This window comes from Amblyomma americanum, chromosome 5 (assembly GCF_052857255.1).
Source record: "Amblyomma americanum isolate KBUSLIRL-KWMA chromosome 5, ASM5285725v1, whole genome shotgun sequence".
NCBI lineage: Eukaryota > Metazoa > Arthropoda > Arachnida > Ixodida > Ixodidae > Amblyomma > Amblyomma americanum.
This window is the reverse complement of record NC_135501.1, coordinates 11371560-11386732: the sequence shown is the minus strand read 5'-3', so window position 1 is coordinate 11386732 and position 15173 is coordinate 11371560. Positions and strand designations below refer to the sequence as shown.

At 46.4% G+C, this 15173-nt stretch overlaps 1 protein-coding gene across 2 annotated transcripts in view; it reads right to left on the bottom strand.

The window, feature by feature from the left end:
- The window catches only part of LOC144132292 (uncharacterized), a 45392-nt gene that overhangs the window by 14184 nt on the left and 16035 nt on the right, over nucleotides 1–15173 (bottom strand). The window contains exon 3 of one of the 2 annotated variants that reach the window (XR_013314760.1): nucleotides 2706–3054. The exons of the other annotated variant lie outside the window; for it this stretch is intronic. The gene's annotated coding sequence lies outside the window, so the exon portion shown is untranslated. Of the gene's footprint in view, nucleotides 1–2705; nucleotides 3055–15173 lie in introns of those variants that run through there. 2 annotated transcript variants of the gene reach the window in all.

Below are 15173 nucleotides of genomic sequence, written 5' to 3'. Positions count from 1 at the left end.
TCACTGAACATATTCAAAGTCCTTTCACATAAACACTGGGGTTCTGAAAGGGCAAGCCTTCTACATATTTATCGCTCTGTGGTATGATCCTGCTTAGGCTATGGTAGTATAGTATATGGTTAAGCAAGGCCGTCTTACTTGAAAATGACTAGGCCCAGTACACAATTTAGGTTTGCATCTTTCAACTGGTGCATGCAGGACGTCACCCATAAACAGCCTGTATGTTGAAACCAATGAACCACCACTTGCAGACAAAAGAAGCATGCTCACGTGTTCATACATTCTAAATATTCTTTCTGTACCAAAACATATCTGTCACCAGTTATAAAGCGCCCATCTAGAACACTATTTAACAACAAACCACAAACTACCGGGCTACTGCTCTTGCGTTTTGAAGAGATGTGCCAGAATCTAGGCATATTAAACACATTACCTGGCATTGCACGAAGACAAGATCCACTGCCCCCATGGTACATTTTTCGTGCAATCTGAGATTTCACTTTTACGTAGTTCCACAAAAAGCAAACTCCGCAACAACATATAGCAATACCCGTTGTTGGGCGAGTTGGTGTTCACGGTGATCCATAACAGCGCGACAGATGGGACAGAGAAGAAGGGACGCAACACAGAGCGCTGACTCACAGCTAAAACGTTTATTGGCCGCCAGCCAGTATAAATACTGCCTTGGTGGCCGGAAAGGATACAAGCACGCTTGACTTGCGTGATATTCAAAATCGCCAGTACATCAGGCAGGTGTCATTCGTGGGAAATAATGTCACCGCTACAGCAGGCACAAGTTAGCATTCACAGTCAAGGTCACGATTTTCCTTATCTGACAGCGCTACAGAGGGAGTACTGATACATTCATCTGAGGTCCTAGCTGTAAGGTGGGCTTCTATTATTTCTCTTGCTAGTGAGTCGCAGTTATTTGCTATCACAGAGCATTCCTTATACAGCGGAAAACAGACTTTAGTATCATCATCATCTTTGTCGTCTTGTAGTGTCTACAGTGCTTTGCTACGTGGCCTGTCATGGCGACATATGTTCTTAACCGATGAGTTAAGAACCAATGTGTTCTTAGCGATGTGTTCCTGGCTACATGCGACAGAATGTTGAAAGAGCGTTTTGACAGGCCCAGTGTTTGTCGCATTTTTAGATTTGTGGACAACTACTTCGTGTTTTTACACTGTGACAACCTCGATTTTGGGCAGCAATCGCATGACATGTTTTCGGTATTTTCAGAGTGACTTAATCCATTGATTTTAACACATGAAGTGCAGTGAATGACTTTATTAGGTTTTTAGATCTTTCGCTTCATTTCACTTCATCCCATGTTTGTTGGGCTTTGAGCCCCGTGGTGCTAAGCCAGTCTTGCCGTTTTCATCAGCTCATCCAAAGCTGGTGAAGAGAGCAATTGCTTATTCTGTGCTTTACAATGGTGTAAAGAAATCGTGTATGCACAGGTTGGAGCACAGCTTCTGCAACCAACTAAACTGCCTGACAGAAGCAGAAGTTTTAGGTTCCGTTGCAGAAAAACTGCAGAAAAAGTTCAGATTCGATAAGGTAGGTGAAATGAGACAAGAGAAGAAGAAAAGAAAGATTGCCGTGGTACCGTATCTGCACGAAGTCTCGCACAACTTGAAAAGAATTGGGAAACATGCTGGTGTTGAAGTTGTCTTCTTGGCGCCTAAGCCACTGTCTAGCCTGATCAAAAAAGTAAATTCAGTGGAAAGAGAACCACGCAGCTGCTTGATAAGGCACGCAAACAATTCGTGCCTTTCCAGGAAGGAGTAATTTATTCTCTGCCGCTTTTATGTGGCAAGTGTTACATCGGCTAAACTGGCCGATGTGTTAGTGAAAGATTAAAGGAGCACGAATGTAATGTCTCTCGTGTCGCCATCACAGGCCACGTAGCAAAACACTAACTACAGAGGCGATGAAGATGATGAAGACGATGATACTAAAGTCTATTTACCACTCTATAAGGAATGATCTGTGATAGCAAAGAACCACGACTCGCTAGCTAGGGAAATAATAGAAGCCCACCTGATAGCTAGGACCTCTAAGCAATGTATCAGTACTCCCTCTGTAGCACTGTCAGATAAGGAAAATCATTACCTTGACTGTGAATGCTAACTTGTGCCTGCTGTAGCGGTGACATTATTTCCCACGTATGATACCTGCCTGTTGACACGTGCCTGATGTACTGGCGATTTTGAATCTCGCGCAAGTCAAGCGTGCTTGTATCGTTTCCGGCCACCAGGGCAGTATTTATACTGGCTGGCGGCCAATAAAAGTTTTAGTTGTGAGCCAGCGCTCTGTGTTGTGTCCCTTCTTCTCTGTCCCGTCTGTTGCACTGTTATGAATCAACATATAGCACAAGAATTTCTTGCACTAGGGGAAAATACAGTGGTTTCACTGACTTTTATACTGATGATTAAAAAATAGATGCTTACATAGGAATTGCAGTAGTATGAGGAAATGAGAAGGAAATAGTAAGGCCTCCACAGTGTGCATCTATCTTTCATTTCATTTTTATTTCCTTAAAGACCCCCTGTAGGGGGTTTTACATCTTTAGAAGAACTGCAGACTGGGTTAGTCAATGTTGATTCATAATGGTGGTTCAACAGCACAAACGCACAGACCAAGAAAAAGCAAGATACACAAACCAGCGCTGAACTTACTGCTGATTTTTTATTAGGAAGAAGTACGTCATATATACACACACGAAAAAACAGCACACATGCGCAGTGTCAACGAACTCCTAGTGCTGGTAAAAGGTAAAACCGCTTTAAAAGCACATGTGCATCCACAGAACCGCTACCCGCTATGTAACCCCTTTTGAATTACAGGTCCTTTCATTCAAAGCTTGTAAAAAATGGCATCGTTACGGAATGCTTAGGCGTGGCAGTGAAGAAATCTTGTCATAAAATGATGCCCAGTCTCTTAGCCCAGGCAGACAGATGTAGGCAAGCTGGCTTCCCAGACTCAGGTCTCGTCTTGTGTGCAGACAAAGTCCTCTGTGCACTGAAATCGTCTGAAAGTACCTTAGGGCTGGAAAGGGGTTCGTAAGAAGGGAGAAGAAAGGCAATGGTTATGCCATATGTTCACACGCTGCCGCACCGGATTAAGAGAGTGGAGAGCAAGCATGGGGTGAAAGTTCTGTTTTCCGCTCCTAACAAACTAGAAAGAGTGAGAGCGGTGGTTCAAAGAAGGCATGAGGGGGCGCAAAAGAAATGCTTACATGGACGAGTGCTCTTCCGTGTTTGTTCATGTTCTTTTAGTGCTCGCAAAAAATGACAAAAGGAATGCTTGCAACATAAATCATGAAAATAGATATGTTCCCTGTAAGACTGGCATAGTATATCAAATCCCGCTGTCCTGTGGCCTTACCTACATAGGCCCGACTGGCCGCAGCGTTAACGTGCGGCTCATGGAGTGCGCTAATTCTGTAAGAAAGAAAGAAACTAACTTAGCGAAGCATTGTTCCACGTGTAAATGCACGCCATTTTTTGATGCCAGTGATGTGTTGTTCGTTCATTCTGCCCAGCACACTAGAGAAGTAGCTGAAGCCTTTCATATTATCAGAAAAAATAAAGGGTGCGTGTGTATGCAATCTCTTACATTATCTCTTTGAGAAATGGATATACTACATAGTGGGTAGCAGTTCTGCGGATGCACACGTGCTTTTAAAGTGGTTTTACCTTTTACCAGCACTAGGCATTTGTTGACATTGCTCATGTGCGCTGTTTTTTTTCCGTGTGTGTATATATGACGTGCTTCCTCCTAATAAAACTTCAGTTGTAAGTTCAGAGCTGGTTTGTGTGTCTTGTCTCTTTCTTGGTCTGTGTGTGTTTGCGCTGTTGAACCACCATTATGAATGCACCTATCTTCACAGCCAAATGTTACGCTGTGTGCATATCAGTAAGAAAAATAGTCAACGAGAATCTCACAAACAGGATTATTAACACATTATCCCTTAGTGTACTTACTGCTCTCCACTCTAGAAATGCTAACACTCCTATGCTTGGTGACATCATACACATCATTAAAACAGCAACAGCTCAAGGCCAAAGCATAAAACTCTGCTGGGTACCGAGTCATGTTGGAATTGAAGGCGAGAGAGCAGACCTCTGTGCTGCTCAAGCTCTTGGCAAGCAAATAAAACAAGTAAATATTCCCTTTAAAGATTGCATGAACTTAGTACATCGTAAAGTAAGGAAAAAATGGCAGTCAGCTTAGGACAATGAAGCAAATAACAAACTAATAATAAGTACAGTGGAACTATGTACAAAGGCGCAGGACCCATAGCCAAGGCTAGTGTCAGGTCCATCACAAAGATACCTTGCAAATGCAGCAGGTGGAGGGAACACTTCTCACATAAATAAATTCTAAACAATGAACTCGCACCATACTCTTTGTGCATCAGTTTCATTAAAAATATGTCCATATATACATTTGTTGTTCATGCGGACGTTCTTTATACATAACCTTAACAGAATAATTTTGGCCGAAAATTTACACACCCAACCATCCTCAAAATTAGACTCGGGAAGAACATCTTGAGGAATGGTGAAAAATTACTTTTAATTTTAAAATCATTAAGAATGCTATTCCATATTGGTGCACTGTTGAACTCAATTAGCGTTTTCCCATATGCAATGCGGCATATTGGTAAGTTAAAATGATTTGAACTTGCAGCTCTAGTGTACATTTTAGGAGTTGTAAAGATACTAAGGTGAAACGGCTCATTGGTTGCGGTATATTATGAATTGTCTGTGCTGCTTTCAAAGTATAAATGGAATGTAATGGTAAAATGTGGGCTGTCTGAAAAAGTGGCTTGCTAGGGCAAGTGTATTTGGAATATTTGATAATTCGTAGCGCTCTCTTTTGTTGTCAAATTATAGGTTCAAGATATGTGGGGTATGTGTTACCCCAAGATTCTATGCAGTAACTTAATTGATTGTGTATAAAAGCAAAATATAGTACTATATGTAGAATAGGATAAACAAAACATTCTCACGCTTTCAAGACAGTCCATATGCAAATTTTGAACAAACTTGTTTTATGCGATTTCTCCAGTGCATGTCGGAATCGAAATGGATGCCTAGGTATTTTGTAACTTGTTACATGTTGTGTCAGCTCATTGTTTATATACAAGGTGATTTCGTTGTAGTTTAAACTTTTTCCCCTAGAGCTGAACACTGTTTTTTGTTTTCTGAGTATTAGCAGGATTCGGGCGATCCTGAACAAAGGGGGTCTCCAGGTTGCGCACAAGCCCACCGTTGCGCTTTGCCTACCTGTTCCCAAAGACCGGCCGCTGAGAGAAAAGAGCCCAAGGCATTGTCTACAAAATTCCTTGGAGCCGACTACGACGCAAGCTACATCGGCGAAACCAAAAAGCTCAAAGAAAGAATTCGGCAACATAAAAGTGACGTCCACAACTTCGCAAGAGAGCGCAATCCTGTAGCCGAACATTCCGAAGACTCAGACCACAAAATCAACTTCGACGAAACCAGCATCCTGGGAACTGAAACAAATTACTACAAAAGGCTCCTTCTCGAATCCTGGCACATCCAAACCACGCGGAACAACATCAACCGCACAAAAGGAAACCTGCCCCGAGTATATGCCCAGGGACTTCGCTCTTCAACTCAACGAAAAAAAGTTGCCATGACCGCCTCCCCACAGTGCAACAACGTGACTAACAGCCTTAACCCCCCCCCCCCCCCCTTTCCTCTCCCTCCCCCATGCCTTTCACATCACAGCTTTCATTCCCTTGACCCCCTCCTCCTCTCCATACTTAAAAGGCGCTAGCTACTGCCCCAGTCACCCCTGATGAAGGAGCCAAGCCAGCTTCAAAACGTTGGGTTTGAAATTAAAGTTTTTGGTGAGAGATGTGCAGTTTATTGTCTTCAAATCCAACCGGACAGGCAAATCTTTCTAAACGTTTAGTTTTCAATAAGCTGCAGTGAGTTTTTTCAGATCCTTTGATCGAATTTCGCATTGCCACTGCTGAAAACGTAGATTTCTCTTGTCATGCTCCTTACATGGCTTGAGCTCATATACGCAGAATTACAACACTTGCTGCTGGAAGTCTGCTTCTCGGCAATAGCTAGCGTAAGAGGGGATCTCGAGTACTGCATTGCAAGCTTAGGTTTTTTTCTGTGGCCGGGTGTGTGTGCATTGTAGAGCTCTGCTCTGGCTGTAATTTTTTGATTGGGCCGAACCCACACGAAAACCTGACCAATTTGGCCCAGCTTTTGAACTGCACCAGCTCAGCTCAAGCCCAGAAACAAAGCGAAAGCCAAGTGCGCATTTAAATAATGGCAGAAGTTCTTTCCATCATGTACAGTAGGGGACAAAAGTCTCCTGACCACGTGCTCCGCAAAGGAAGCCCATAGCTCTATTATTAGCCACCGGCTGGAGACTGCACTTTCGGAGGCGAAAGAATGGGCTTTTGACTTTCAACTCCACATGTGTGGCCTCCAGCCGCCGGCTAATAATAGAGCTATGGGCTTAGCGCAGCACGTGGTCCAGAGACTTTTGTTCTCGACTGTACTTGAAGGAGCCCTGCGTCGCAAATCAACCATGCGGTTTTTATTTTTTATATGCATAGCATCAGGCATGGTGATGCCTTTGACACCCAAGGAGATATCCAAAATGATATTTAGTATTTCAATTTGTACCAAAAACGACTGTTTTGTGCCGACAGTGATGAAATGTCGCGGCGATTTTCAATAGCGGTAAGGAGGTGGCAACCAAATTGGCCGCACCCTTTTTGTTAGGCTGGACGTACAGTTCCAACTTAAACGATGGAAGCCAACAGTCACCGAAACCAAGGAGCATAAGGGATGTCCTTTTTAATTGTGTAGTTTTATCAATGGGAGATTAATAAAAGCAGAAGAAAAACAATCACGTGCCACCACTGGGATCCGAACCTACGACCTCCGAAATTCACGTCCGGTTTTCTACCATCTGAACTGCGGTGATGGCTGACTAATCAGCTGCTTTTGACGGCATTTATGTGCAGTGTAAGTGAACCTTGAGAGTGTTCACCAGGGACACCCTTGTCCATAGCGGTGTGGTGGACGTAGAATGTCCTGTTATTACCGCGAGTACCACGTAGGAATGCAGTCGAACGGTCAGGGCAGAAGCTGTGTGAGAACCCTCTTATGCAACCTATGGCATCAACACTCCTAGATTCAAGGCCCTGTCGTCGTAGCTCAGTTGGTAGAGCACCGGACGCGAAATTTAGAGGTCGTGGCTTCGGATCCCACGACTTCCGAATGTGCTTGTTTTGGTTGTTTTTCTTCTGCTTTTATCAATCTCCCATTGATAAAAACTACAATATTAATAAAAAAAGGCATCCCCTATGCTCTTTGGTTTCGGTGACTGCTGTCTTCCATCGTTTATGTCATAACGAGCACCTCTTTCCATTCCCTTATCTGCTTAATAGTTCGAGTGCCTCGAATCCGGCAGTCTTGATGTCACCTAAGGCATGAGGGATCAAAGGGATCTAAAATAGAATGTTTTTGAGTATTGCCACCTTTTCGCTTGTTCAAAGAACTGCAAAACAAAAGCAGCACGAGCGAATGAAAGCTAATAAGAATCAAGCTAGGGCGACAGTTTTCGTTTCGCCTAAAAGTATTGTGCAAGCGAGTGCTGCTGTTGAAACTCTCAATATCGAGAAGGTAGCGAAGAAAAAACCGTCTGTCGGACATCATAGCCAAAAACATGACGAGAAGAGAACAAGAAAATAAGGCCGGGGGGGGGGGGGGGCGCAACCAGTCCACGTCCGTCTGGGTGAAGACAAGACCGCTCATTGAAATGGTGGCAAAAACCCCGAGGCTCTCCTTTCCCTTGATCACTTTTTGAGAGTCAAGAAACCGCCCACTTACCCTCACTCTACCATATATTCCTCTGCCGGTGTTGCATATGAAAGTAGAAACTACAGCTCTATAATATCTTGTATATTTTGCAATTCCATCACATTGGTGTTTGGGGAAAGGAAAATGGCACAGCATCTGTCTCACATCTCGGCGAGTCTAACATCTCACTGCACCGTAAGGGAAGGGATAAAGGAGGAACTGAGAGAAAAAAGGAAGGAAGAGGTGCTGTAGTGGAGGGCTCCGGAATAATTTGGACTACCTGGGAATCTTTAACGTGCACTGACATCACACAGTCTTTGCGTTCCCCCCCACCGAAAAGCGGCCGCCGCAGTCGGGTTTGAACCCGGGTTCCATCACATTGAAATAAATGTTTTAATCATTCCTAATAATTAGGCTACACTTTGGCCGTAGGGGCCTAGGTGAGAGGAGGATGAGGGGGGGGGGGGCTGTACTGAAACTTGGCTCCCCCTCATGAAGAATGCTGTGCACGTCGATTGACACCATTCAAAAACATGTCTAAGCATCTTAGCTGCTGACGCTAAGCGGCCACTCATCGTCTCTGCAGCGAGCGCGGGAACACACGTGCGTAACCTTGGTTCGGGGCATGGAATATGTGTGATAAGTGACCACTTTCTTCAAACATTTAGACTATACAAATTGGCCAAATATACCACCACATCTTTGAGGCTCAGGCTATGCCAGGGGAGCCACGAGTGCAATTGGCTGTGGGAGTAAATCTCTTATTCCCTCCATTGTCAGCAAAGAAGAAACCAGTGAGTGAGAGTGAGTGGTTGTGAGTGCGAGTGAGTGGCTGTGAGAACGAGTGGTCATGAGTGTGAGTGATTGGATGCGAGTGTGAGGATATGAGTGCGAGTGGACATGAGTGTGAGTGGACATGAGTGATAGTGTGAGTGAGTGGATATAAGTGCGAGCCGTCGCGAGTGTGAGTGTCATTGAGCCACCTCTCATGGTGCCGAGGCATGCTCCTGAGATACGAGTTGTTTGAGAGACTAACTGAGTCAGGTTAAAATTTAAACTGAGATCGATAAAGTTCTTCGCCTCTGCATGATGTGCCATGTTCCGCCATTCAATGTCCGGGTAATTAAAATCGCCAAAAAGAAGAATTCGGGCATTTAAGTGTGTGGTCACAAATTCATGAAAAGTATTGTTCAGACGATGTGGGAAGTCTGGATTAGTTTTTGGAGGCCTGTCGCAAGCGCCAAGCAGCACTGTTATGGGGGGGGCACGACTGATGACCCATAACAGAAGAGGCATACTCTAATTTTGGGTGCACTAGACACTTCAGTAGAGTATGTTGCTCGGCTAGTTGGTTCATAAAGCACAGATGGTGGAACTAGCGAAACTGACACAGGACAAGACAAAGAGGCACACACACACAACACTTCTGGGCTTACAACTCAGCGGTGTTGTGTGTGTGCCTCACTGTCTTATCCTGCGTCAGTTTCGCTGGTTCCACCATCAGTGCTCTAGACGCTTATATAGCGGTAGTTTTAATAACACAGAAGCAAGGGAGAAGTTACGATGAAGAAAACCATTATTAATAATATGTTTAACATGCATATACCATGATATGTTGGCAGTAACGTATACTCCAAGGCACTTAAAATCAAAATAAAGAAATCAAAACAAAATAAAAATTATCATCATCATAAGCCTGACTACACCCACTGCAGGCCAAATGCCTCTCCCATGTCTCCCCAATTAACCCTGTCCTTTGCCAGCTGCGGCCACCATCTCCCCGCCAACTTCTCAATCTCATCCACCCAGCTAGCTTTCTGCCGACCCCTGGTACGCTTTCCCTCTGTAGGAAGCCACTCCGTTACCATTAAGGACCAGCGGTTATCTTCCCTTCGCATTACATGCCCTGCCCAAGCCCATTTCTTCCTCTTGATTTGGACTAGGATGTCATTAGCCGACATTTATTCCCTCACCCACTCTGGCCGCTTTCGGCCTCTTTAACGTTACACCTATCATTTTGCTTTCCATAGCTCGCTGCATTTTCCTTAACTTAAGCTGAACCCTTCTTGTTAGCCTCCACGTTTCTGCCCCAAAGGTTAGTACCAGTAAGATGGAGCTGTTGTATACTTTTCTCTTGAGGGATATTGGTAAACTGCTATTCATTATCAGAGAGAATTTGCAATATGTGTTCCACCCCATTCTTATTCTTCTAGTTATTTCCATCTCATGATATGGATCAGCGGTCACTACCTGACGTATTCCTTTACCACTTCCACCACCTTGCTGCCAATTGTGAACTGCTGTTTCCTTCCGAGACTGTTGAGCATTATTTTGGTTTTCTGCACGTTCATTTTTAGATCCACCATTCTATTCTTATTCCCAACTGTTCCCAATCCAGGCCTCTGAACACGTCCTGTAAACAGTTGCTGAATAGCATTGACGAGATTGTGTCTCCCCGCCCGACACCTTTCGTTACTGGAATTTTATCGCTGGCTTTATGGAGGATTATGGTTGCTGTACAGTCGTTAAAGGAGAGTTATTAAGGAAATAAGTGCATGAAGAAGACTTGTTAGGTGTGCGTGTTGCTCTCATTGCTTGGCAGTTACCTACATTAAGTTGCACTGCCGTGGCGGCTCAATGGTTATGACGCTCGGCTGCTGACCCGAAAGACGCGGTTCAGTCCTGGCCACTGTGGTCACATATCAATGAAGAAATTTTAGATGCCCGTGTATTGTGTGATGTGAGTGCACGTTAAAGAACCCCAGATGGTCAAATTTTCCGGAGCCCTTCACAACGGCATCCCTCGCAGTAATACAAAACGTACCACGTCTGCCGTTATGGACGAAGGTGGCGTTGGTAAACACTTGTAGCGGCTTTATGCAAAACCGAGCTCACTGTGGCAGTGGAACGGGTGGCTGGGGGCACAAGAAGCAAGTCCGGGGCGTAGTTGTCGGAATGGCAAGCATACGGTAGGGCTGTCTCGCTTGTCGCGGAGGCACAGGCACAGCACAGGCCCGGTTCGTAGGTGACGTGGTGATGGCGATTGTCATACACATACTTCTGTACTTGCTGGGACGCTTGGAGCCGACTACGGGCGTTTGGCGAGTGTCTGCAGCTTGAGCAGTGGCGTCACGGGCGTAGGCGGGACGGTCAGCGGATGGGATGAGTGTGTCCAAAGGCAGGACGGCATGTCTCCCATATAAAAGATTGAATGTAGAGTAACCAGTTGTGTCATGCCGGGAGGTGTTGTAAGTGAACGTCACATAGAGCAAGGCGAGATCCCAGTCTTTGTGGTCGGGGGAGACGTACATAGACAACATGTCTGTCAATGTCCGGTTGAAATGCTCGGTTAGCCCATTCGTCTGTGGGTGGTATGCTGTGGCAATCTTATGCTTGGTAGAACATGAATGCAGGATGTCGTCAACAACTCGGGACATGGAATAGCCTCCGCGGTCTGAATAATTGACGAGGGGCACCATGTTGTAGAATAAGATTGTGCAAAAGGAAGTCAGTGACATCGGTCGCGCAATGCACGGGTGATCGCGTACCGAGTGGCATAGTCGGTGGCTACTGCGACCCACCTATTTCCGAATTGTGAGGTCGGGAATGGTCCAAAAAGGTCGAGCCCTACACAGTGGAACGGCTCCAAAGGCACGTCTATAGGGTGCAGAAGACCAGGAGGTGGTGCCGAAGGCTTCTTCCTGCGTTGACAGAGGTCGCAAGCGGTGACGTAACGCCGTATTGTACGGCATAAGCCAGGCCAAAAGAAGCAGCACCTTTTCCAGTCGTAAGTTCTTGCCACACCAAGGTGTCCAGCTGCAGGCAGGTTATGGAGTTCTGCGATTATAGAAGAGCGCAGCTGTTAGGGAATGATGAGAAGGAAGGACGGCTTGTCAGGACGGAAGTTGCAGCGATAGAGGATGCCATTTTTGGTATCGAAGAGCTGCAGGGAGCACTTTGAGCTTCCAGAGCTGACGTTCTCGATGGTGGTTCGCAAATATGGATCCTTGCACTGCTTCTCGGCGATGTTGTGTAGATCAGAAATGCCAAACAGGGAAGGGTCATCGTCAGTCTCACTGAGATCAGGTGGCTCGTCAGGGTACTGAGACAGGCAATCAGTGTCTTGATGAAGACATCCAGACTTGTACACAACAGTGTACGAATATTCCTGAAGGCGGAGCACTCAGCGGCCAAGACGCCCGGAAGGGTCTTTCAGCGAGGACTGCCAGCAAAGGGCATGGTGGTCTGTGACAACAGAAAAAGCATGCCCGAACAAGAATGGCTGGAATTTAGCTAGAGCCCAAACCAGGTCGAGGCAGTCACGTTCGGTAATCGAGTAATTTCACTCGACAGGTGAAAGCAGGCGACTAGCATACGCAACAACGCGGTCTAGACCCCGGGAGCATTGTGCCAGCACTGCTCCGATCCCGTAGCCGCAGGCGTCTGTGCAGAGTTCAGTAGGGGCAGCGGGATCAAAATGTGATCAAAATGATCAGAATCGGTGATGACGTCAGCAGGCGAACAAGCGTGGAAAACGCATTTGGTTGATCAGGGCCCCAGGTAAAGTCGGTGTAAGTCTTCAGTAGGGCAGTGAGGGGACGAGCGATAAGGGCAAAATCTTGACACAGCCTAAGAAAACTGCACACGTCCTTGTGGGACTGTGGACGAGGAAAGTGTGGCACCGCTTCAATTTTAGCGGGGTCAAGACATACACCGGAGGCATCGACGAGATGTCCAAGAATGGTGAGTTGCCAGCGGCCAAATTGGCATTTGGACGAGTTCAGCTGTAGCCGAGCTGTACGAAACACAGTCAGGATACTCCTGAGACATCCAAGGTGCGAGGCAAAGGTGGGAGAGGTAGCACATACACAAGGTAGCACATACACGTAGACCACTTAAATCTGCGAAGGAGTGAGTCTATCATCCTTTCGAAAGTAGCTGGTGCATTACAAAGTCCGACCTTCCACCTTGGTGGAGCTGCGGCAAGACGGAACTATGCAGCGGACGCTACCTTTCATGGCCGACGGAAGCATCACCCCAAGATTCAGCTGCATCGGTGTCCTCCATCATCCTCACTCACCCTCGTGATCCCGGACCCTCCTCTGGGGACGATGACGCCGTCGTCGAGACCTGGCTTTGCTAGTATGAACGGTGCAGCGCTAACAACCGCTGGGACCAAATGTTCATGCTTGTGAACATAGTTTACCTTAAGGGCACGGCGTTCAAGTGGTATGATACCAACGAAGAGACACTGACCAGTTGGGATGACTGTAAGTAGAAGCTTATCGACCTTTTCGGAAAACCACTTGGCTGGCAGCTTGCCGCTAAAAGAGATCTTGCCAGTTGCGCCCAGTCATCCACGGAGTCCTATGTCTCTTATATTCAAGATGTGTTGTCTCTGTGCTGCATGGTGGATACAGAGATGAGCGAGGCTGACAAAGTCGGACATGTACTCAAGGGCATCGCAGACGATGCCTTCAATCTGCTCATCTACAAAAACTGCGACAAGATTGCCGACATCATCAAAGAATGCCGCCGCTTCGAGAACGCCAAAAGCCGACGGATCACCCAGCATATCACACGCCTGCCCAACACAACTGCGTCTTCCTCCTGCCAAGATCTTTGTTCTCGGAGCCAGCCGACCGCACCTGAGAATGTGACCCGTATTGTACGCTGTGAGCTTGAAGCAATTGGTCCGGCTCCCTTAGCAACTCCTGTGGCCAACCTGCCGCTGACCCTTCCACTTATTCAAGCCATCGTGCGACAGGAAATTGCTAACTTGGGTTTCAACTCAGTCATCGCTATTCATCGGCTCCGTGTTATCGCCCCGACGCTGCCCGCTCAAGCTCTTTCTCGCGACCCTTCGACCAATCAAGCCCCACCACCGATGTCTCACCGCCACGCTTCAGCCGCTCACCATCCCCACAGCGCCGCCAGTCCTGTTCGCTGCAACGACTACGCGCTTCCTCTCCCAGCCCCTACTGACGATCACAGGCGGAAAACTAGCTTCTGCAGCATCTAGAGGTGATGCTGCAGTGACGACCTGGCCCCAAAATCCTTGTTTAGTTCTTCGTACCCTGCACCTCTACCAAGGATGTTACGGGGAAATACTGTTTACATTTATTTACAAGCATTAGGGGTTACAATGAAGAGTTCCTAGCAGGGAGCACCATCGTGAACAGGGAGCAGCATTAACTTCCTCTTCTTCGTTCGTCCTTTCACACGAGAGGCCACTTCGTCGTAACAATATGTAAATTGGGTGCGCTGCTGCAAAAAACACTGTTCATTTCGTGACATTGGTATAAAGGTTGTTTACTGGGCTTGAAAAATAGTAGATAACATGGTGCAGCGTTCAATGCCTTAGTGAAATCAATAGAAATGCAATCCATAAAAGATGAACAATCCAAAACAGAAAGCAAATCATTGGTAAAAGCGAGCAGCTGTGTTTCAGAAGAACGTTGTTTGCGAGACTGAATTCAAGGCGAGAGATTAGGTTAGAATAAATTGCATGCAATTGGTGCTAATGAAATAGGTCTCTGGTCATCATCATCATCAGCCTGTCTACACTCGCCGCAGGGCAAAGGCCTCTCCCATGTCTCTCCAATTAACCGTGCCCTTTGCCAGCTGCGGTTACCCTTTGCATGCAAACTTCTTAATCTCATCCGCCCACCTAACCTTCTGCCGCCACCTGCTACGCTTACTTTCTCTCGGAATCCATTCCGTTACCCTTAAGGACCAGCGATTATCTTGCCTTCGCATTAAATGCCCTGCGCAAGCCCATTTCCTCCTCTTGATTTCGACTAGGATGTCATAAACCTGCTTTTGTTCCCTCATCCACTCTACCTGCTCCCGGTCTCTTAATGTTACATCTATAATTTTTCTTTCCATGGCTCGCTGCGTTGTCCTTAGCTTAAGCTGAACTCTTCTCTTTAGCCTCCACGTTTCTGCCCCAAAGATTAGTACCGGTAAGATACAGCTGTTGTACACTTTTCTCTTGAGGGATATTGGTAAACTGCCATTTATGATCTGAGAGAACGTGCCCTATGCGCTCCACTCCATTCTTATTATTCTAGTTATTTCCCTCTCATGATCCAGATCAGCTCTTACTACCTGTCCTAAGGAGACGTATTTCTTTACCACTTCCAGTCCCTCGCTGCCAGTTGTGAACTGCTGTTCTCTTGCTAGACTGTTAAACATTACTTTGGTTTTGGGAGGCGTTGCGAGCGCCCGCATGGTCAGACGTGTCTTCGCACGGCTCCGTGTTTCGATGCTGATATCCAAAGAAATCTCGCCCATCTACCA